This window comes from Eurosta solidaginis, chromosome X (genome assembly GCF_040869045.1).
Source record: "Eurosta solidaginis isolate ZX-2024a chromosome X, ASM4086904v1, whole genome shotgun sequence".
Classification (NCBI taxonomy): Eukaryota; Metazoa; Arthropoda; class Insecta; order Diptera; family Tephritidae; genus Eurosta; species Eurosta solidaginis.
In genome coordinates, this window is record NC_090324.1 from 149943622 (window position 1) to 149966105 (window position 22484).

At 41.5% G+C, this 22484-nt stretch overlaps 1 pseudogene; it reads right to left on the bottom strand.

Annotated features, from left to right (window-relative positions):
• Positions 1-17946: 17946 nt before the first annotated feature.
• Positions 17947-18551, bottom strand: LOC137235188 (acid phosphatase type 7-like; annotated as a pseudogene).
• Between the last annotated feature and the right edge of the window lie 3933 nt (positions 18552-22484).

The following is a 22484-nucleotide window of genomic DNA, read 5'->3' on the forward strand; positions in this document are numbered from 1 at the left end:
CCATTTTGAACATCCACGTCGATGGCACTACGCTACCGACTGTCCTACACTTCAAAATCTTGGGTGTGACGTTTGATCAGGATCTACATTTTGGTGAGCATGCAGCCGCAATTGTACCGAAAATCCAGAGCCGTAATAAAATCCTCAAATATCTTGCTAGTAGTACTTGGGGAAAAGATAAAGAAACGCTCATTACTACTTACAAAGCAATTGGCCAGCCGATTGCAGTCTACGTGTCCCCTATATGGTCGCCAAGCCTTAAAATTACTCACTGGAAGAAGCTACAGGCCTGCCAAAATACTGCTTTCAGAATCGCAACGTGATGTCTTCTTATGTCTCCAGAGCACCATCTACATAATGAGGCGAGAATATTCCCCATCAGGGAGAGAAAAGAGATGCTAACCAAACAGTTCCTGTTGAATACCCAGAAACCTGGGCATCCCAACAGGTATCTGATTGATGAGCCAACACCGCCTAGGGGCTTAAGGAGTAATCTCCGTAAGCATTGTGAGGAAATACGGCACCTGAGAACTCAGCCGTATGAAGCCAAAAACACAAGCAAGCCCTCGTTGAACTCCACAAATAGGCGTCGAACCTTTATGCCGGGAATTGCCTGGTGAATCCAGTACTCAAAGAACAGTACCCAAAACTTGCGGAAGAGGAACGCACACTACCCAGGGAAACACGAGTCACTCTAGCTCAACTTCGATCTGGATACTGCAACAGGTTAAACTCTTACCTATCCAGAGTCAACCCCGACATACAAAATGTATGCCCGCTTGCAATGTGTCCCAACATGACACCAACCATCTCTTTAATTGTAATGTGGAACCAACGCCTCTAAAACCCCTCTCATTATGGTCCACCCCTGTTGAAACAGCAAATTTCCTTGGACTCCGGTTAGAGGATATTGATGACAATTTCTGATCGGTCGCACCTATTGGATGGGGCCAAGCACTGCTACAAAAACAACAACAGTCAAATAGGCATTATAACGTCGGGTTGGATTTTATATAAGGTGACACGATTTTCAAACTTTTGTTGATTTGTAGAGGGGGGGTCCTAAAAATCACAAAATTATCATCCGCAACTCTAGGAAATTCTTAGTTTATGAAACATAAGCGTTTAAAAATGTAAATTTCACCGAACAAACTTAATGCGTTCTGACCGATTTCTTTAGAATACCGCACTTGGAATAAGTTCATATCATTAAACTGAGTTATTTTAGCCTCTGCCGATGTTAACAACTAAGCCACAACGCGTTTTAATTTAATAATTAACGCAACTTAAAACTGAACAAATACACCAGTGTCGACGAGTTCGTTTGTTTATTTTATAATCGAATTGTCATCTGCAACCGAAATAATATGGCAGAGCGAGTGTATTTTGAACGAGTAGACTGTTCGTTTATGTGTTATGGGGCTGCCAGACCTGAAGGTAAGAATATTATGGAAAACTACATCATGAAAATTTTCTTAAATATTTTAAATAATTTTAAATATTACTTGGAAATATTAGTTGTGAAACAGTTATTGATGGTATAATGGAGATATCTAATGCTTACTTATTAGCTTATTCACTCACTAACTAATTTCTTATGGCGCTGCCAAAGCGTTAAAGCGAAGCAACGCTACAAAGCGTTCTATGCAAGTCCGGAATAAGTACTCTGTTTACTCGTTACTTAATTGTGAAGATCTTTCCTTGGCTACATCTGTTATATAATTTAATAGTTGATATCGTTTGGCGCTTTAAACTAACGGAGCTTTCATTGTGTGAAAATATTAAAGTGTTTTTTAGTAAATCCTTTATAAATTGATTAAATTGATTAAATTTTATTTTAAAATGAGCAAATCAGGTAATTAGTATTACATTTCTATTATAATGATGATTTAGTAGTGGAATACAAATTGTATATTTGTTTCAGGGAATACTTTGCAGTGGTCAGAATATGAGGACCGTATTGCCGTTATAGCATTACATAAGTGCTATATGGATGAAGATGATATTTTAAAAACCCTCCGCCCTCTGGGCATAAATATCAACTTCGTGTCCCGATGCGTCAGGGAGTATGAAGAAAATAATTTTGAACTTGTTGTTGCTAGTGCTCCAACTGCTCTTGCCCCTGTTGTTGATGAAGGTACTGTTGTCGCTTGACGTCAATTGTGCTACAGCTTCTGTTGACAGTGCCGCTGATGATAATGTTGCAGGTGGTTATTTTCAAGGTTAGATATTTATTTATTTATTCAAAAGCTAAAATTATAACATAAATATAAAGCAAGTTTAGATATATCCTTGCATATTTCTATAGAGAAGTTTTGGAAATTGTTGCGTTGGTTGAAATCGAGGGGATTCAGTCGAAGGTGTTATTATCTTATTAGCTGATTGCTTTTCTTGATAAAACCTATACAAAGCCATCGTACAGCGACATGTCAGTTAATGCTTTAGTTAATTTGCGATACAGAATCAGTTTTAAACATTTTTTTCGTTTAAGTGCAGAATACATACATTTGTCAAATTAAAAAAAAATATATGTGAGTATGGTAGTGGTGTTTATGGTGAGTTCAACCGTATAATTTTTTTGGTGCAAATAATAACTGTAACTGCTCCATTATCGTATTAACAAACGCAACCCTGCGTATTGCTGAATATTTGCCTTATTTCTTTATTTCTTGTATTTCGTATTGCTGAATATTTATCATATGTATTTATGTTGTTCTATTTCACTCGTTCAATTTATTCGTTGTTAACTTTTCTTTGTAACTTATAAGTTCAGTTAAATACTGGACGCCAACAAAGTGTAACACGCTCAAGACTTGTAAATTAAATGTTCATTTTAAAACTAGTAAACATATATTTTTTTACTTGCCAGTAGCATCAGTGACATAAGTTTACACTTTGCGTCCAAATTAACTTGTCCATTGAGACAATAAAGCGAAATATAGCCGAAATTCATACGCGCAGTCAGCGGTCTAACTATTTATCGTCAATTTGCAGCACGCCAAGCTGTCGTAATTAAAAACATCGCAGTCAGCGTCGCAACCGTCGCCACTTTGCCATAGTCGTGTTGAAGCACGTCAGGTTGTTTAATTTATAAGCGCCGCAGTCAACATCGCAACCGTCGCCATTTCATATTGTAGCATAACAGAAAATAAGTCTGTTGTAGTTGGTTGCAATAGATACGTAACTCGTCAAAGTTTGTTGCTGAAAATCAAATTAACCGTCAACATTTGCCCCATCGAATACTCGCCACTTTATTTTCATTTGAACAAACAATTGCAACAAAGAAGTTCATTTTGCGTCATAAAATTTCGTGTAAATGATGACAAGAAACAAATCAAAGGAAAATAAAAATACCGATGGAAATTCGGCAGAAAATTCGGAGGAAGACGAGAATTTAAACAGAACAATGGTTGAAATGAATAATACCACCGGAGAAAACGCATCAGCACAAATTTCACAACAAGAATTGACAGCGTTGTTAGCCAGCATAAATTCCCTGCAGGAGTCAGTTAGCGAACTACGTCGTGACAACGAGCGATTGCAAATGGAAAGAGATAATGCCGCCGCAGCTAATCTTCCAGCTGGTTCGTCGGCCATAACATTTACATCATCCGCAAATGTTTTAAACAATTTAGGGCTGAACTCTACCACCACTGTTGATTCAACCAGCGTATCTACCATTCCGCATTGCAAGTACTCCGCAACGACTACCAAACAATCATCAGAATATATGCCATACCAAACAACTGTAGGCACAGCAAATTCGCTAATTATTTCTCCCTCTCCTGTCGCCACAACCGTCGCCGGTGTTTCACCAGTAACACAAGTTGCCTATAACCAACCATTGCCATATCTAGGATCCATGCCGAATGTTCCTGTGAACCTTGGGAACACACCGCCACCGAGCCAATATTTACCATCGCTGCCTACCTTGCAGGCCGCACAACCACAGATGTATCAGCCAGGAGCTGAGCAATATCGAGGAACGATGACATACGTGGAAAATGCAGCTGCTAAACTCTATCCCCTGCCTACTTTCAGTGGTGATCCGGAAGACTGGCCATTATTTAAAGCGAGTTAAATTGACACCACCAGAGAGTTCGGCTACAATAACAAGCAAAATTTGATACGATTGCAGAAAGCGCTGAGTGGAAATGCCAAGAAAAAGGTTTCGTCACTGCTAATTTTTCCAGACGAGGTGTCACATGTTTTAGATGAGCTCGAATTTAATTTCGGACGTCCTGAGTTACTGTTACGTGTACAGATGCAAAAGATACAACAGTGCCCAGTTATAAATGAAAGAAATATTGAACAAATAGTTGACTTTTCAAATAAGGTGCGCAATATAGTGGCGTTTTTAAAGTCTTCCAATGGCCATCATCATTTAATGAGCCCTATGCTATTGGAGTTACTCGTCCTTAAGATGCCACCCTCGAAGCAGTTCGAGTGGAGTCGTCACATCCTGAATATATCACATCCTAATCTTCAAGTGTTTTCTGATTGGTTAAGTGAATTGGCGAAAGTGGTTAGTCTGATGCCGTCAATTTATACAGCCCTTCAGCCTCCGGTTACCACAACGTCGTGGCGCCAGCATGGATCGCCAACAAAACAACAGACGTCACACCAGTCTTCGTCCCGTCAGTCAAATTCTGGCCCTAGCACATCACGTCGAATGTTGTACACTTCCGAATCAGGTGAGTCCAAAGCCTGTGTTAAATGCAATCAAGAGCATCAGCTAGAAAATTGTGGTCAATTTAAAACATTGTCGGTATTTAAAAGATGGGAGTTCGTTAAACAACGCTCACTTTGTTTTTCTTGCCTCAAAGCTGGCCATAATTTAAGTAACTGCCAATTTAAAAGGGTATGTGGCATTGATTCTTGTCGACGTATGCACAACGAGCTGCTCCATAATGCAGAGTCAGTACCGGCTGCAGCTAAATCGAATGTTTCCACACCACAAGAAAACGCACATATTTTAAATACGTCAATAAATAAGAACACTGCATGCCTATTCAAAGTCCTTCCAGTCATTGTTAATGGACCGAAGGCAAGTGTTAAAATCTACGCAGTGATGGATGAAGGGTCATCAGTCACACTTTTGGAAGAAAATATTGCCAACGTCTTAGGTGTTCGAGGATGCATCGCCCCACTCACATTACAGTGGTACAACGAAAAACAAACTACCGAGAAGTCACGCATGGTCAATCTAGAAATTCGTGGTTTAGATTCAGCATCGTATCATCTTAAGAATGTACGAACAGTAAAACACCTCGATCTGCCGACGCAGTCGTTTCGCAAAGATGCGCATGAACATTTGGTACATTCATGTGTAGCAGATTATGAAAACGCGCAGCCGTCATTGTTGATAGGTCTTGATAACAGCTTTCTATGTACACCTAATGATACGATTGACGCCGGACCGGACCAGCCTATCGCAGTCGCCACCAAATTGGGTTGGCTGGCGTACGGACCAGTAGGATCAGTGAGTACAGCCAAGGTGCTCCATGTGCGCCAGTCTGTCAGAGAAAATCAATTACATCAGCTTTTCGCGGACTATTTCAGTGTCGAAAACTTTGGTGTCAAGCATTTAAACGCGACTTTGGAGTCAAATGAAATCAGCCGTTCCAGGCGCATTCTGGAAGAAACCACCAGATATCTTGGGAATCGTTATGAGATAGGATTGCTTTGGCGCGAGGACCATATCCAACTGCCCCTCAACTATGATATGGCCAAGCGAAGATTAATTAGTGTCGAAAACAAAATGATGAAGGATGCCAGTTATGCCGCCACCTACAAAGCAGAAATAACAAAGTATATCGATAAGGGATATGCACACCTGTTGACAATGCGTGAAGCACAACACCATACATCTACGACTTGGTATTTACCTCATTTCGGTGTAATAAACCCCAACCAGCCGAATAAGATGCGCATCGTATTTGATGCAGCTGCTGTTGTGGAAAATACATCACTCAACTCTACACTATTGAAGGGACCAGAACATGCTCAATCATTAATGGCAATTATGTACAAATTTCGCCAACGTAAAATTGCTGTCGCTGGGGATATCGAGGCCATGTTCTCTCAAATAAAGGTTAGACCGGAAGACATAAATGCGCAACGATTTTTATGGAGGGATGGCAACCAATCCGAGCCTATACGAGTATACGTAATGTCGTCCATGATATTTGGTGCAACTTGCTCACCATGTTGTGCTGAGTACGTGAAAAATAAAAACGCTGATCAGTTTGTACAATCCATGCCGCGTGGTGCCAAAGCAGTGATACACAACACTTACGTAGACGACCTGGTCATCAGTTTCGACGATGAGGAAGAAGCGGCCGAAGTTGTTAATGAAACTATAGTCATCAATGCCAGAGCAGGATTTAACTGGAGAAATTTTGTATCCAATGCCAAGCAACTGCAACAACAGTTAAATGGACACACCATAGCCAAATCAAATGTCGTCAATATGGACCAATCACAGACCGACAAAATTCTTGGTATGTATTGGAACAGCAATAACGATGTTTTGGAATTTCATTTTAGGTTCTACAAAATATGTCGAGACGTTATCGATTGTGTACGTGGTCCAACCAAACGAGAACTACTTGCCATCGCTATGTCTATCTATGATCCGTTTGGCATTCTGGCGAATGTTACCATTACCGTCAAGATAATTATCCAAGCTACTTGGAAACAAAGCATTGAATGGGACGATCCTTTACCAGCGGAGCTTAACAAGCAGTGGGCAATATGGTGGTCATCCTTTCAGAACGTGGAACAGTTCGCGGTGCCCAGATGCCTCTCACCCCGTTACTCAACGGCAGGCGAAATACAGTTACACATCTTCGTAGATGCAAGCGACACAGCTTATGCTGCAGTGGCATATTTAAGAATCAAGCAAGATGACAGTATCGACGTCGCATTTTTGTCTGGAAAATCGCGGTGCGCCCCTAAACGAGAAATATCCGTTCCACGATTAGAACTGCAAGCCGCTGTGATGGGTAGCCGTTTAAAGAGTTCCATAGAAGAATGTCTTGAGCAAAAAATGGACAGTATAACGTTTTGGAGTGACTCTAAAACCGTATTATTATGGATTCGTTCTACCACGCGAAATTTCAAACAGTTTGTCGCCAATCGTATTGCAGAGATACTAAACAACACCGCACCCTCACAGTGGCGGTGGATACCATCGGCAATAAACGTAGCCGATGCCGCAACAAAAATAAAGTCGCCACCCATACTCCAATCAAATTCACCGTGGGTAAAAGGTCCCGATTTCCTACATGTCAGCGAAGACATGTGGCCGGAGGAACCCTTGCACATGCATTCCGAGCACTGCGTCAAAGAAGAAACGCACAAATTTTTGCTGGTCACAGCCAACAAGGTAAAGCACATTGTGGAAATTAGCAAGTTTTCGTCATATTTGAGACTGTTGCGAGTTATTGCCTGGGTTAAACGTTTTGTTGATAATGTAAAGGCTAAACAGAGCAGACGCGGAGAACTTACAGCAGAGGAACTGACTGAGGCCGAAATCTACCTGTGCCAATAGGTCCAACATGAAGTTTTATATAAAGAGATCTACGCTCTACAAAATAACCAATCTGTGCCGAAGTCTAGCGCACTATACCAGCTTACCCCGAAGCTCGATGAAAAGGGTATCCTACGGGTGAACGGCAGAATCGATGCAGCTTACTGTCTCCCATACTCAGCTCGTCATCCCATTATACTGCCGAATGGTCACGCCCTCTCGAATTTAGTAATGGACTACTACCATACAAAACGGCATCATCATAACGATCAACTTATAATCAACGAAATGAGACAGCACTTCTGGATACCCCGGTCCCGTCATCTATTGAAAACTGTTAAAAGAAACTGTCCTGTGTGTATTAAAAGTAGCGCTAAACCTATTGTGCCGCGGATGGGTCAATTGCCACCGGACCGCCTTACGCCCTATGTACGCCCATTTACATATGCGGGTGTAGATTATTGTGGGCCATTCCTTGTCGCCATCGGCCGACGTCGTGAAAAACGCTGGGTAGCGCTATTTACTTGCCTGACAACACGAGCTGTCCATATAGAAATCGCTGAGGACTTATCAACCGATGCCTTCATTATATGTATGAGAAACTTTGTTAACCGTAGGGGCGTGCCCATTCGTTTGAGAAGCGACAACGGCACCAACTTTTTTGGGGCCCAAAAGGTACTGGAAAAGGATCAGCAAATCTTTGATTTTGACGCAATACAACAGGAGGCCGCTAAAAATAGAATTGAATGGGTTTTCAACTGCCCAGGTCATCCTGCCGCTGGTGGATGCTGGGAGCGTCTGGTGCAATGTGTTAAGCGCATATTACAAAGAGTTCTCAAAGACGAAGCACCACGAGTCGAGACATTGCGAAGCGTGCTTATCGAAGCTGAAAATATAATAAACAGTCGTCCGTTGACAGACATCCCAGTGACGCCCGACAACCCTGAACCATTGACACCAAATCATTTTTTATTAGGTGGCCTGAATTCGACACAGACTCCAGCTCCCAGTGAGGAGAATGTCTGTTTACGTAAACAGTGGCGTATAGCACAAAACTTAAAGAACCGTTTCTGGAAACGGTGGATATCCGAATATTTGCCCCAATTGCTCCTTCGGCAAAAATGGCGTGAAGAAGTTCGACCATTGGAGGTAGGCCAGTTGGTTTTGGTGTGTGACTCACAGCTCCCAAGAAGTCAGTGGCAAACAGGCCGCATAACCGAAGTCATTACCGCAAAGGATGGTCAGGTGAGGAGCGCCACGGTGCGAACAAGCCACGGTATCCTGCGAAGACCGACCTGTAAGCTAGCCGCTTTAGCGCTGTGAATCCCCATGGATTCACGGAGGGGTGGAATGTAACTGCTCCATTATCGTATTAACAAACGCAACCCTGCGTATTGCTGAATATTTGCCTTATTTCTTTATTTCTTGTATTTCGTATTGCTGAATATTTATCATATTTCTTTATGTTGTTCTATTTCACTCGTTCAATTTATTCGTTGTTAACTTTTCTTTGTAACTTATAAGTTCAGTTAAATACTGGACGCCAACAAAGTGTAACACGCTCAAGACTTGTAAATTAAATGTTCATTTTAAAACTAGTAAACATATATTTCTTACTTGCCAGTAGCATCAGTGACAATAACTATAGGGGTAATTCCACGTCAAAAGGTAAATTTTACGTTTTTTTAAAACAAAATATCTTTGAAACTATTGAGTCAATCTTGAAGATTTTAATGTCTTTAGGTAATAAAACAAGGTTTGTTTGATATATAAAACATCAATATTTAGAAGAAATTTCTATAATAAAATTATGTTTTTATGGGGAAATGATTGCTAACTTATCATAAATCGAATAATAAGTCGAAAAAATGTGTTATTGACAAAATACTTTAATACTATCGTGTTGAAGATAATTTCATTACCTTTAATTTGGTATATATATATTTATATTAGAAGGTATAACTTGATTATATAGGGGCGAAAACAAAGAAGGTGTCATATGAGTTCAATTATTTTTATCGATGTAGGTATATTTATTTTTTTTTTTTTTAATATACGTCAAGGGTGTACTACTCAGAAAAACACCACCGTGGCGGTAGCCACGGTTATACCACACACCCGGACTTGGCATGGCGTAGCCCAGGGTTATTTTTTATAAACGCGGCCGAAGGCCGCCTATGCAGAAAGGTGTTCTACCCAGAATTACTGTGCATGGCGCTGCCGGTGTTGGATCGGTTAACATAACAATAAACATAAGTAATAACAAGACAAAGGTAATTGCTGATCTGTCCCGTCTTCTCATTAATTACCAAAATGTTCGTGGTTTACGATCAAAACTTGGTCCATTCTTCCTTAATTCTTTCAACTTTTCTGCACAAGTTGAGGCTTTTACGGAGACCTGGCTTAAGCCTGATAATTACAATTCTGAGGTTTTTTCAAATAAATATGCTGTTTATCGGCGTGATCACATCTCTAGAGCGGAATGTGTCCTTATTGCTGTTGAATCTAACCTATCATCTGAGTTGATTTCGCTGGACATTATCTCTCATATCGATTTCATAGCAATTAGGCTTCCATTCGGTAGCTATAGCGTAATTGTTTGCTGTTCGTATATACCACCTCGTTCGGATATGGATGTTTATGCTAGTCATAGCTCGGCCATCTGCGATTTGCATTCGCAGTTGGGAGATAACGATCGACTTGTTGTTGTTGGTGACTTTAACTTGCCAACAGTTAGTTGGGTTAATATAAGTGATTCAAACTTTTTAACTCCCACTGCTCAACATGAGTTTCTCAATTGCTTGTTAAAAGATGGGCTAAAGAGTTCGATGATCCGTACCTCACTAAGGTTCTTTAAACATCGCTGGTTCGTCCAATACTCGAGTATTGCTCATGCGTTTGGTCCCCTGTTTCTCAAAAGCATATAAAGCGTCTTGAATCAGTTCAAAAGCAATTTTTGATATTTGCATTGCGCGGCCTTAATTGGGACTCAAGTCTCCACCTTCCTCCATACAGAAGTTGTTTAGGCCCAAGGCCTAACTTTTACTTGATTGACGGCGCCCCTCCCTAACGTTTTAATAAGATTTCCAGCCACCCACACTCACGCCGCATTTCATACGCATGCATGTGTGTGTGCAGGTTGTCAGCACCCATGCACGTATATGTGGGGGCTGTTGTGTGTGTGGCTTTTTTCCCCTCCTTAATACCAGAGGACCTTTTCGCGGCTTAGCGGTTGTCCTCAACGGCACAACCGGTCTTTTTCGATCGACCACCAGCCAGCACACATCGCCGAGTATCACCGTCATCACTTTTACACTCAAAGGTAATATTGTATCCTTGTATATATTTTCCTACACTCTAATTAAAACACTATTATAACGAGGAAATCCTCTTTGCGTTTTGTTCTTTTACTTTCTTTCGAGAGCACTATCAACCCGAGATCGACCCGTGTGCGTCTACCCACTGCCGGTTCCAGACGCACTCAGGCCGAACATTGGTCCTCCTCACCAGGAACTAAAAGCGCCTCTTTGTTATACAGTCCACAACACACCACAATTTATCAACCTCAAAAACTTTTGCCGAAGGATTTTGCCTACTACAAAACTTGCGAATTGCCACAAAAACTCATTAAAGGATTTATTTGCCAAAGCACATTCCAGTAGACCCACCAAAGAAGTTTGGGAGTTACATATTATACAACACGATATTAGCAGCAACCGGAGCCACAGCCATCACAGCAATAAATACCGCCAGCACAAAAACCAATAAGAAGTAAGTGTCATATTTCTTGCCACTTTTTTTTGAGTGTCCGTGACTAAAAAATTAAGAAAATACCCGTGTTTTGCGAAAAAATTGAGATCGAGCGGGGGTGAAAAAGGTGAAACTTTATTTTAGTGAGCGCCAGTTTTTTTCTTTCTTAAATTGTTTTTTCTTCGAATTTAATTCACTTGGTTTTAATATTTATTTCGGTCCTTGTGATTATCTGGTTCATCCCCCCACAAGCGGTAAGGTTTTCCAGACACAACACAAGGAAGAGGATAACTAACCTCACTTTCCTCACTATATTGAATAGGTTTTTTTGTTGTTGGTATTTCGTGCACATCACAAAACGAAGTTAAGTTCAACTTAGTTAATCCGCGCTCACTTCACTGAAAACACTTTTTGCACTTTTTTTCCGCTTATTCTCAATTCCGAAAAACAATATCGCACGCACTTGTCTTTTTACAATTCAACCATTAAACTGTGTAGGTGGCGAGTGGCCCCCTTTTTCTGTTATTTACTGCCGAGGCAAAAGTCCAAAAATAAATCCTTTTGATTGTCGCTGTTGTGACAAAAAGTCCATAAAATAAACCCCTCTTCGTTGTCGCTACCAAGACAAAAAGTCTGCAATAAACAAAATAAATAATAAACTTGAAGTTCAATAGTTTTTATTTAGGGCTGGGCAGGCATTTTAACTCTGAAGAGTTCCATTTCTATAATCGGCAATTTTCTCGTTAATAAACGTAAATAAAACAATGGAAACCTACATCCGTTTAGCAGAATCAATCGCAGAGTTTGATAAAGATTACAGCCTTATTCCGGAGAGCGACCATAGCAAACACACCCTTGCAATACAGCAGGAAGAGTTGCGGCTCTTGTGGAAGAAGGTAAAGTCTGCGTTTGATTCGCTATTGGGATCTGATGAGGTGTCAGCGGATGACGTTATGGCGATCAGAAAGAAGCAAAAGGCAGCATACGCAATCTACGTGCGATGTTCAGCGTCTATATCTGCTGAGGCAGAAAAATACAAGAAGGATGAAAAGAACGTCAACCCTGAGCAAGAACCTCATGCGCATAAAATTCGCCTCCCTGCTTGCGACACTGAAGTTTTTAAAGGGGATTATCTGTCTTGGCCAACTTTTCGCGACCTTTTCACGGCAATTTATATAAACAATTCCAGCTTGAAAGGGGTGGAAAAGTTATTCCATCTCAACAACAAAACGCAGGGCGAAGCAAAAGATATCGTTAAAAAATGCCCTCTCACAAATGAAGGTTTCGAGATGGCCTGGAAAAACTTGTGTGAAAGATACGAAAACAAACGTATCTTAGTTAACACACAACTACAAATTTTATTTAACTTAAAAAAGGTAGAGAGTGAGTGTGGCAGTTCAATAAAAAAGCTGCAAAATGATATAAATAATTGTATTTCGTCCCTCAAATGCCACAAAATTGACACTTCCAATTGGGATGCGATCCTGACCTATCTATGCTCAACCAAGTTACCAGAGAGCACGCTGGCTCTTTGGGAGCAAAGTATAGACCATAAAATGGACATATCCAAGTGGGAGGATATGGATAAATTCCTGTCTAATCGGTTTCAGACACTTGAAACAGTGTCTGGTTTTACAGGGCATGCCACTTCGAAAGTGCAAAAACCAAACGCGTCGCGACAATCAAGGGAAACCCCTACGAAAAGACTTGGTGCTTTTCAAACGAAAGTATCCAAGCAAACAATAAAATCAATTTGTAAAATGTGCAAATCTACGGAGCACAGATTACGCAACTGTTCACGCTTCTGCGACTTAACCCCAGTAGAAAGGATTAAATTTATAAAATCCACAAGTGGCTGCCTGAATTGCTTATCCCCAGGACACACCGTGACGAAGTGCACCAGTTCCTACAACTGTTCCAAATGCCACTCTCGTCACCACACGCTCCTGCATGCGGATACATCTCAGCACACGGCTGTACGCAATCCTTTCAAAGATGCGGATAATAACCCAACAACTTCGGCACAGGCGCGACAATCTGCGAACCAGAATGTAAAATCCTGTCATGCCAAGTCCAGCACAGGCGTGCTATTAGGAACTGCTCGCGTATACATTCGCCATAATGGTACCGACTTCTCCGCACGGGCATTAATTGATTCAGGGTCTGAATGTTCCTTTATAACTGAAAGACTGAAACGCAGAATCAATTTGCCAGCGAGAAAAATGCATGCCCAAGTTTCAGGCATCACAAATTCGGTGTCAGCCCAGGTGAAAGAAGCATCCAAAATTGAATTACGTTCACCAGTGGATGCCTGCTTCAGCCTGACTACACCCGTTCTAGTCCTAGCCAAACTCACTGGGAATCTTCCATCCTGCCATATCAACGTCATGACTATGCAGGCATTCCTAGACTTGGTTTTGGCAGACAAGAGGTTCTACATCAACGAAGATGTAGACCTCATACTTGGAGGAGACATATATCCCCAAATTATACTGAGTGGTCTGAAAAAGAATGTACTAAATACACTTCTGGCCCAAGAGACAGTGTTCGGTTGGATACTAACCGGTCGCATCGAAGCACCGAGTCCAACGAAGAGCATCATGTCATTCTACAACGAGGTTGCGTTGGACAACCAATTAAAAGCTTTCTGGGAGGCAGAAAATGTTCCCAAAAACAAAATGGTTAATGAAGAAGAAAGATATTGTGAACAATTATTTAAGGACACAACAAAACGTGATGAAAGTGGAAGATATACAGTCTCGCTACCATTCAGGCAGGATTACCCTGAGAAGATTGCATTAGGACCGTCTCTAAAGCGCGCATGTTCACAATTCTTCAGAAATGAGGGGCGATTACTAAAAAACCAAGAGTTAGGGAAAGAATATGTTCGGGTGTTATCCGAATACGAAACGCTTGGACATATGAGAAAAATTAAAAATAATGTACCATCCGACGATTCGGATAATTATTTCCTGCCCCACCACGCCGTTGTGAAGGCGGAAAGTACCACCACCAAGGTGCGCGTCGTCTTCAACGCATCAAGTCCTACAGCAAATGGCATTAGTCTAAACGACATACTCCACCCAGGGCCAGTACTCCAAGCAGACTTGCCTATTTTAATTTTACGTTGGCGACTGTATCGCTTTGTCTTTAATAGTGACATAGAAAAGATGTATAGGCAAATTTGGGTGACCGATAATCACGCCAAATTTCAAAGAATTGTCCATCGAACATCCCCCAACGAACCCATCAGTCTTTACGAACTAAAGACTGTCACATTTGGTGTAAACTGCGCCCCCTACCTCGCGATACGGTCACTTCTACAATTGGCTAATGATGTAGAAAATACCCACCCAATAGCATCGGGTATATTACGCGAAAGTATGTATGTCGACGACGTTTTATCTGGAGGGCATACAATAGCGTCAACTATCAAAGCAAGGAACGAGATTCGCGAAGCATTACACTCAGCTGGCTTTCCATTGCGCAAGTGGACATCCAATTGTGAGGAAGTCCTTCAGGACATCCCCAAAACGGATTTGCTCAGCGAGGACTTCCTAGCGTTTGAAGAGGCTAGCTCGGTGAAGGCACTCGGAATACGATGGAACGCGCATTCAGACATGTTTTACTTCACCGCAGGAGTTTTAGAGAAGGGCGAGAACATCACCAAACGCGCAATCCTATCCGCTATAGCCAAACTTTTCGACCCTTTAGGCTGGCTTGCACGAATGGTCATAGTAGCAAAAATATTAATGCAGAATATTTGGTTAGAAGGCACCGGATGGGATGAGCCTGTCTCACCAAATACATTAGAACGGTGGAAAACCTTCACCCAACACTATGGCGAAATAGATAACATACGGATACCGCGGTGGGTAAATTTTTCACCGGAAGACGACATAGAAATCCACGGCTTCTGTGACGCTTCCGAGAAAGCATATGCGGCAGCGATATACATGCGCGTGAAAAGAAACGATCAGGTTTTCATACACTTACTTTTAGCGAAAACCAGGGTAGCTCCAGTGAAAACCATCTCGCTACCACGTTTAGAACTATGCGGCGCCGTGCTGCTTGCAGAAATCATGGAATCAATATTCCGAAACATTCATCTGGGACCAGCAAAAGTTCACCTCTGGACGGATTCAACCATCGTACTCGCATGGATAAGAAAGCCGCCCTGTTCCTGGTCAACCTTCGTCGCACACCGAATCACTAAGATCATCGATATGGTCGGTAGCAAGGACTGGCTTCACGTGGACTCGGAATCTAATCCAGCGGATCTAGGAAGCAGAGGACTACTTGCATCAGAGTTGGTCAACAATTCGTTGTGGTGGCAGGGACCTTCTTGGCTGCAAGAAGACAATTCCTACTGGCCTGCACAAGAGCCCGACTATAAAACGTCCGTTGAGGAGAAGAGGGCACAAACATATGCCACGACAAGGGTAGATCATGTAGATATTCTCGACCGATTTTCAAATTTGCCCAGGGCTTTAAAGGTTCTATCCTATGTTAGGAGGTTTTATAAAAGAACTCACCCAAGAACAAAAGCCTCGTTCCACGAAAAAGCGTGTATAATCTCAGCCGATGAGATTAAGGCAACGACTCAAGCATTAATACGAGTCTGCCAGAAACAGTTTTACGGGACAGAATATTTAAAATTGAAAAATAGGGAACCTATCGATCGAAAGAGTGAAATACTGTCACTCAACCCATATATCGACAAAGATGATATTATTAGAACAGGGGGGCGTCTAGGGGCGTCAAAAGACATGCCATACAACGAGCGTCATCCGATCATCTTGCCTTACAATTGCAGGCTGTTTCGCCTGACAGTTATGATGGCTCATCATGACTCCCTTCATGGCGAGAACCAGCTCATGTTCCGTCTCATCCGAACCCAATACTGGATACCGAATGTCAAGACCATGATCAGAGCCATCATCCACAATTGCAAAACCTGCATTATTCACCGAAAGCAGGCACAGTCCCAACTTATGGGGACCCTTCCCTGCGAGCGGACTACTTTTACCCGCGCGTTCACCAATACCGGGGTAGACTTTGCAGGGCCTTTCGACATCAAAAGCTACCGCGGTAGGGGATGTCGACTGTCAAAAGGCTACGTATGCCTTTTCGTCTGTTTTTCCACTAAGGCCATCCATTTAGAAGCCACTAGTGACCTTAGTACCCCAGGCTTCCTCGCGGCCTTTTCACGTTTTATCGCGAGAAGAGGATGTCCGAAGAACATCTACTCCGACAATGGTACGAACTTTGTCGGAGCTTCCAGATCTCTACGATCGGAATTCAAAGCCTTCCTGGCAGAAAGCCGAGACAAAACAGTCTCCAAGTATAGCTATCAAGCATTAACTTGGCATTTTATTCCCGCTGGCGCTCCACATATGGGCGGCTTGTGGGAAGCGGGAGTGAAGAGCTTCAAAAGCCACTTCAAAAAGATCGCTTCTCCCCACAAATATACTATGGAGGAGTTCCAAACACTTCTGTGCCGGATTGAGGCGTGCCTCAACTCGCGCCCTCTCAGTCCGGGGTCGAATGACCCAACGGACCTGGAACCCCTAACTCCAGGACATTTCCTAACCGGCAGCCACCTGCTGGCTCCACCCGAACCAGATGCCAGTGAGAGCTCTGCCTCGATGATCAACCGATGGCAGAAACTCAAAGCCCTCCATCACACTTTCTGCCAACGATGGAAGGTGGAATATCTATCCGAACTTCAAAAACGAGTGAAGTGGAAGCATCCCAAAGAAAATATAAAAGTGGGAGATCTCGCTGTCCTCAAAGAGGACAACTTATCTCCCAACGAGTGGAGGCTCGGTAGAGTCGTCAACGTACACCCCGGTGAAGATAACCGAGTACGTGTAGTCGACCTCTTTACCGAGAAGGGTCAAGTCAGACGACCTTTGGTCAAACTGATCCTCCTTCCCAACGGAGGAGACGGATTGCGAGAAGGCTAATAGCTCCTCGTAACAATCCTTCCGTTCCTCTCCCTCACTCCACTTCCCTATCGATAATCCACCAAAAACCCAGCGCTCCCCCACCGAGGCCAACCAATCACCCTAATGCAGATCCCCATCTGCCACAAAACAATTATTTTTCATTTTCAAAATCAAACCCCACTTCACTCACTCACCCCGAGCGAGGACACCAGAACCCTAACGCAGACTCAGGGTCTGCCACGGAACGCAGATGCACTCAGCCAAAGGAACGAGGCCAAGCAATAACCTAACGCAGATTCGATATCTGCCACAGAACCGAAAGGCATTCGGCCCACTAGATTTTAATTTAAAAAAAAAAAAAAAAAAAACTAGACAGGTGTTTTCAGCTCATCAGAATAAAGCTGCTCTGAAATTTCTTTAGCTTTTTCTGTACTCATTGTGCCTTCCAATTATGAAATATTTGCCTCTTCTGTTAAAGAAAACTGCGTTTTTGTTGTTTTTATACATAACTGCCATGCTTGTCTTTGATAATTCAAAAAGCATCAATTATACCACCGTTTTTATCATCAGAAACTTGTTCAAAGTAAAGATGTGTATGATTATGTGCCCTCATACGTGTATAACCATAATCCTGGCTGTGAAAGGCACTCCACTTAGGCAAATCATTTACGAATGGCTCTCGTCCCCCCTTACAACCAAGCGAACCTGTAATCAAATGCACCGGTGCACTACCATGTATGGTACATAAGCCGCAATCGATTCCACTTGTCGCATAAACTCATCTCCCACACGCGCATTCTGCGTATTCATGTCGTAGGCAAAGTCACCCAAATGATTGATCGCATCGTACATGCCCTTTTGGTATCCTGTTGTAAGCGCGCCAACGATTTTGCATTTTCATTGCCCATATCGCCTTAGAACGCCACCGTTGGCGCCCAATTATCACCGACAGGCACTGTGCGAAATTCAAAAGGCGGTGACCAGCCCAATTGACCACCACAATGGTAGACATAGGAATGAGTGTATAAAAGATTTGATAATCTGACCCTATGTATGTATTATGACTTTTGTTTATCGCCACCATCCACAAATCTCTGGGATGTGCCATTGGCTTGCTGTGTTAAGCCATCTAAACCATATTCAACAATTGATTCGATGGCATCGTCAGGTGTGGACCATGTTACCACAACTTCGTTGGATTGTTCACCCAATGCTAGATGCACTTGTTCCGGTTGATAATGAAAAACTTTCTCCACATTTTGCGCAGCAACGCTGGTAATTAATACAATTACAAAGCAAAATTGCAGCGAAGGCATCGGAATTCCAGATGACTTTTAACACTTAAACACGAAGTTGCAGACTGTTTTGCACTTAGTATATATATAGTATAACTATTTGCTTTAATTTCACAAATGCAACCTGTGAAAGTTGCATAAAAATGCACAACCGAATTTTGTGCAATCCAATCAATTTAAATTACATTAGCACACAAGAATCCTATTTATTCATTGCCTTAATATGCTATACCGTCAAAATGGACGATTCTTTAGCTTGAGTAGATTGTTTTAATTGATCTTTGTCTCCTCTGACAAATCGTATCATCTCGTCGATCTGGTTGGTCCCACTTGAAGCACACTCCAGAAGCTCTAGACAGCCTTGCAGCCCCAACAAATCGTATGTCAAACTAACGTCGCGTTCCAAAACACCAGCCAATCTTATAGTCTTTACCCAATTCACCAGTAAATGCGTGAAACTTGGGCGTATAAACATCACAATCACGCAAACACGAACATGCATGCGTAATATATATGACCTGTGTAGTATGTATCTCCGTACATAAAACACATAATGTGATACAAATTATCAATAATCTAATTAGTGGCAGAATCCAGCAGTTACTTTTAGCAAATTCTCAGTAATGGAATTAACTGATTTTATGGTTTCGAATGTATTAACAACTATAACTGAATTGCCGCTGAGTGAACTACTGGGTATTCCCATATTAATGCTACTACCCACATTCTCTGTAATCGGTATGGGTATTGTACTATTAGTACCCATAATGCAACGACTCAATGCGGCATCATGACTTCGCATATGGGCATTCAAACCGTTTTGGGCACAGAACCTAAGAACTAGCGAAGCATATGGCAGAAAGAATCGTTATTTGTTCACCTAATAGTATAAGTTCGAGATAAAATAATTAAAGGCACCTGGTGCCATCCTCGTTCAACTTATTACTTGCAATTTGTGCATTTGAAACTATCTATTTAGATACTACATATATGAACATACCTACAAGCCATTATTGCTTTCTGTGGGCTGCACAAACTCATTTGTCGAAAGTCCAGGTCCTTTTCAAAAAATTTGACTTGAAGGGAGGCGACCAATACGAGACTTCTGCTGAATGACTCACTGATCACGATGATGATCCTGCGTTGTTCGTTTTTTTGAAGGGTTAACTAATCTATGCGTGCGTAGACCCGAAAAATCAGCAAAAGCCTTATCGCATTGATCACAAGCAAACTTTTTCAAAATTATATGATCAACTGATACAGAAAGCTCTTTAGAATCATGCTTTTGCTTATGATGTAACCTCGAATGTGTTAGTGGATATTCCATATTGATAAAACATTTGCCGCATCCTTTACAAACATGTTTCAGGAAATGATAGCGCGCTTTATGTTTGGCCAAATCAAGTTCGCTAGTACACTTGCACTCACATAACACACAAGCCATATAGTTTCACCTAAATTTGGTTGTCAACGTATTAAAGTTGCTTGAAATGAATGACCTTTGCGTATATTTAATAGGGCCCTTATAAATATCTTTAAAAAAAAAAAAAAAAAAAAAAATGCCGGTAAAATCTTATTTGGTGGATACCGGCTAAATCTGAGTGGATCTCTCCGCTCTCTTTAAGCTTTTAAGCACGATTCCTCTATTTCAAGCATTTTCACAGTGTTCGAAGCTAATTAGATCCAATTGATCAGAATTAGTAATCAATCCCCCTATTGCTTCATTGGATCTTGCATAACAATAGTAAAAATAAAGTTCTGGCAGACCTTTGAATCTGTTGGGAAATTCGAATACGTCTCTTAAGATATCAATATTAACGCATATAAGCTTTTTTACACTATTAAGGAACTCAAATTTCTCAGGCACCATGATGTCATACACGAAATCAAATCCTACGTTTGCAATTTCAATTTCATGCGCATCTTTATATAATATCCCTCATATTTTGTAAATAAATCTACTATATTCCATCTTTCAGCAAGACTGCAGGCTATTATTAACATCTTAAGGTTTGCATAAACGTTCTCACTGGTTACATCCAAAGAACTAATCCATTTTAGCTCATGACAATTGAGGGTTAGTTCTTCAATTTTACACCATTTTAAGTTGCTCCTCATACATCAATGGTTTTACTTTTTTGAAAATATTCAATGTCAACGATTTTAAATTTAATGCTAATAATATGAGTCAAAAATCGCAAATCCTAATTTTTTGCAGCATGTTAGCGTTAAATTTTCTAAATGGCTGAATGACGCAATGGCAGGGTTCGCCCAATAGCCATTTGGTGCAAAAGTGCGCAAATTCGGGAATGATTCACAGAGGGATCTGATATCTGCATCATACATAGGTCGGGCTAAGGTTACACGCATTTCGGTCGTACATGGAAAGCCATATAACTTAAGCAACTCAAAGTGCTTACCTGGGAAAAATAATAATCACACATTTTGTGGTACGCCACACTGTCCATCATAAAGCGGACATGGGCGCTCTAAACTACAGCCACCACATTCACTGCAATCGAGGGAAACATGATCATCAGTCCATGAAACGCCGCAGATGAAGCACGAGCCCATATGCTAACGCAACTCCTCAATTTTGAGTACATTGTCCACGAAAATTTCCAAAAGACTACCCATTAAATCCCAAAGGACTGCAGATATCAGAGAATTGTGGACCATGTACGCTGGCTAAAGATATTGCTGTTGGAACTTTTACATTTAATGCAATTTAAGCTGACATTTGGAGCTGAACCATTTACTAAGCCCGATGGTGGAGCAACAATGTTAGCTGAAGACACCGTCATTCCATTGGTATTAAGAACATTTCCAACATTTGGAGAAATACCACAAACATCGGGATCATCAACATCGAAAAGAACATTATCCTCCAACTCGGTGACTACACTTACATTTGAATAGGAAAATACCACCTTGCTTACGTGGCGTATTTATCCATGCCAGATGTGTGAAATGACTGTCCGTAGAGCAACCGATCACCTCACAGCCAATATTACGGAACTCAGAGACGCGATCAGAGAAAGCAATAATTTTAGTTGGGCAAACAAATGTGAAGTCCAACGGGTAGAAGAAGAGTACCAGGTATTTTCCTTTGTAATCATTTAAATCGATATCTTTGAATGTGCCTCCAACAACAGCAGTTCCCTTGAAGTGCGGTGCGGGGTTTTTTTGTAGCTTAGGCATCTTCAAATTCTCATTCGTTGTGCACTCCTCTGGGTATATGGCATTACCAATTATTTTAGAAAGATTGAAAGTACGTCTCCGATCTTTGCCAGTACATTCATCCAGTGCGAAGCTTGCAAGATTGGAATTTAAAGATTGGTCAAGTGTAGTACCACTAATTTTAGCCGACAAATCCAAATCCATTAATTTGCTTAGCACTGCTGTACGGTGAAAAATTTCGCTTTCTGTTGGTAATAAATCGGGACGTTCTTGAGATACTGGTATCTCTGGCGTGGATACCTACCTTTTTTCCTTCGAGCTGTACTTCATTTTCTGTCTGCGCAAACGTTCATCATTCCAAATAGCTTCGATACCAGGTTTTGAATGCTCATTGTTTTGATCATAATTTGCAAGCTGGAAACGGTTAAGAATGAAATTGGAGCCAATATCAACTTCAAGTGCACAAATTGATTGCTTTTTCGGAACAATTTGGTGAAGCACTTGCTGCTCCTTCAGCTCGAGAAGGGGTTCGCCTACAAGTATATATCGCAGAAATGAGCAATTAATGTGCATATATGTAGTGTGCGCATCGACGCACCCACCTTTAGTTAGAATGTTGTCGGCGACTTGACGAAATTTCAAAATTTTCAATGGTACGTGTATAAAACTCATACCATACAAATTGTAATACCATAAACTGTAGAATGTACGGCACATGTGATTCGTATGGATGAAAAATTTTATTCATAACAGCGCCGTTTTGTAGCAAATTCG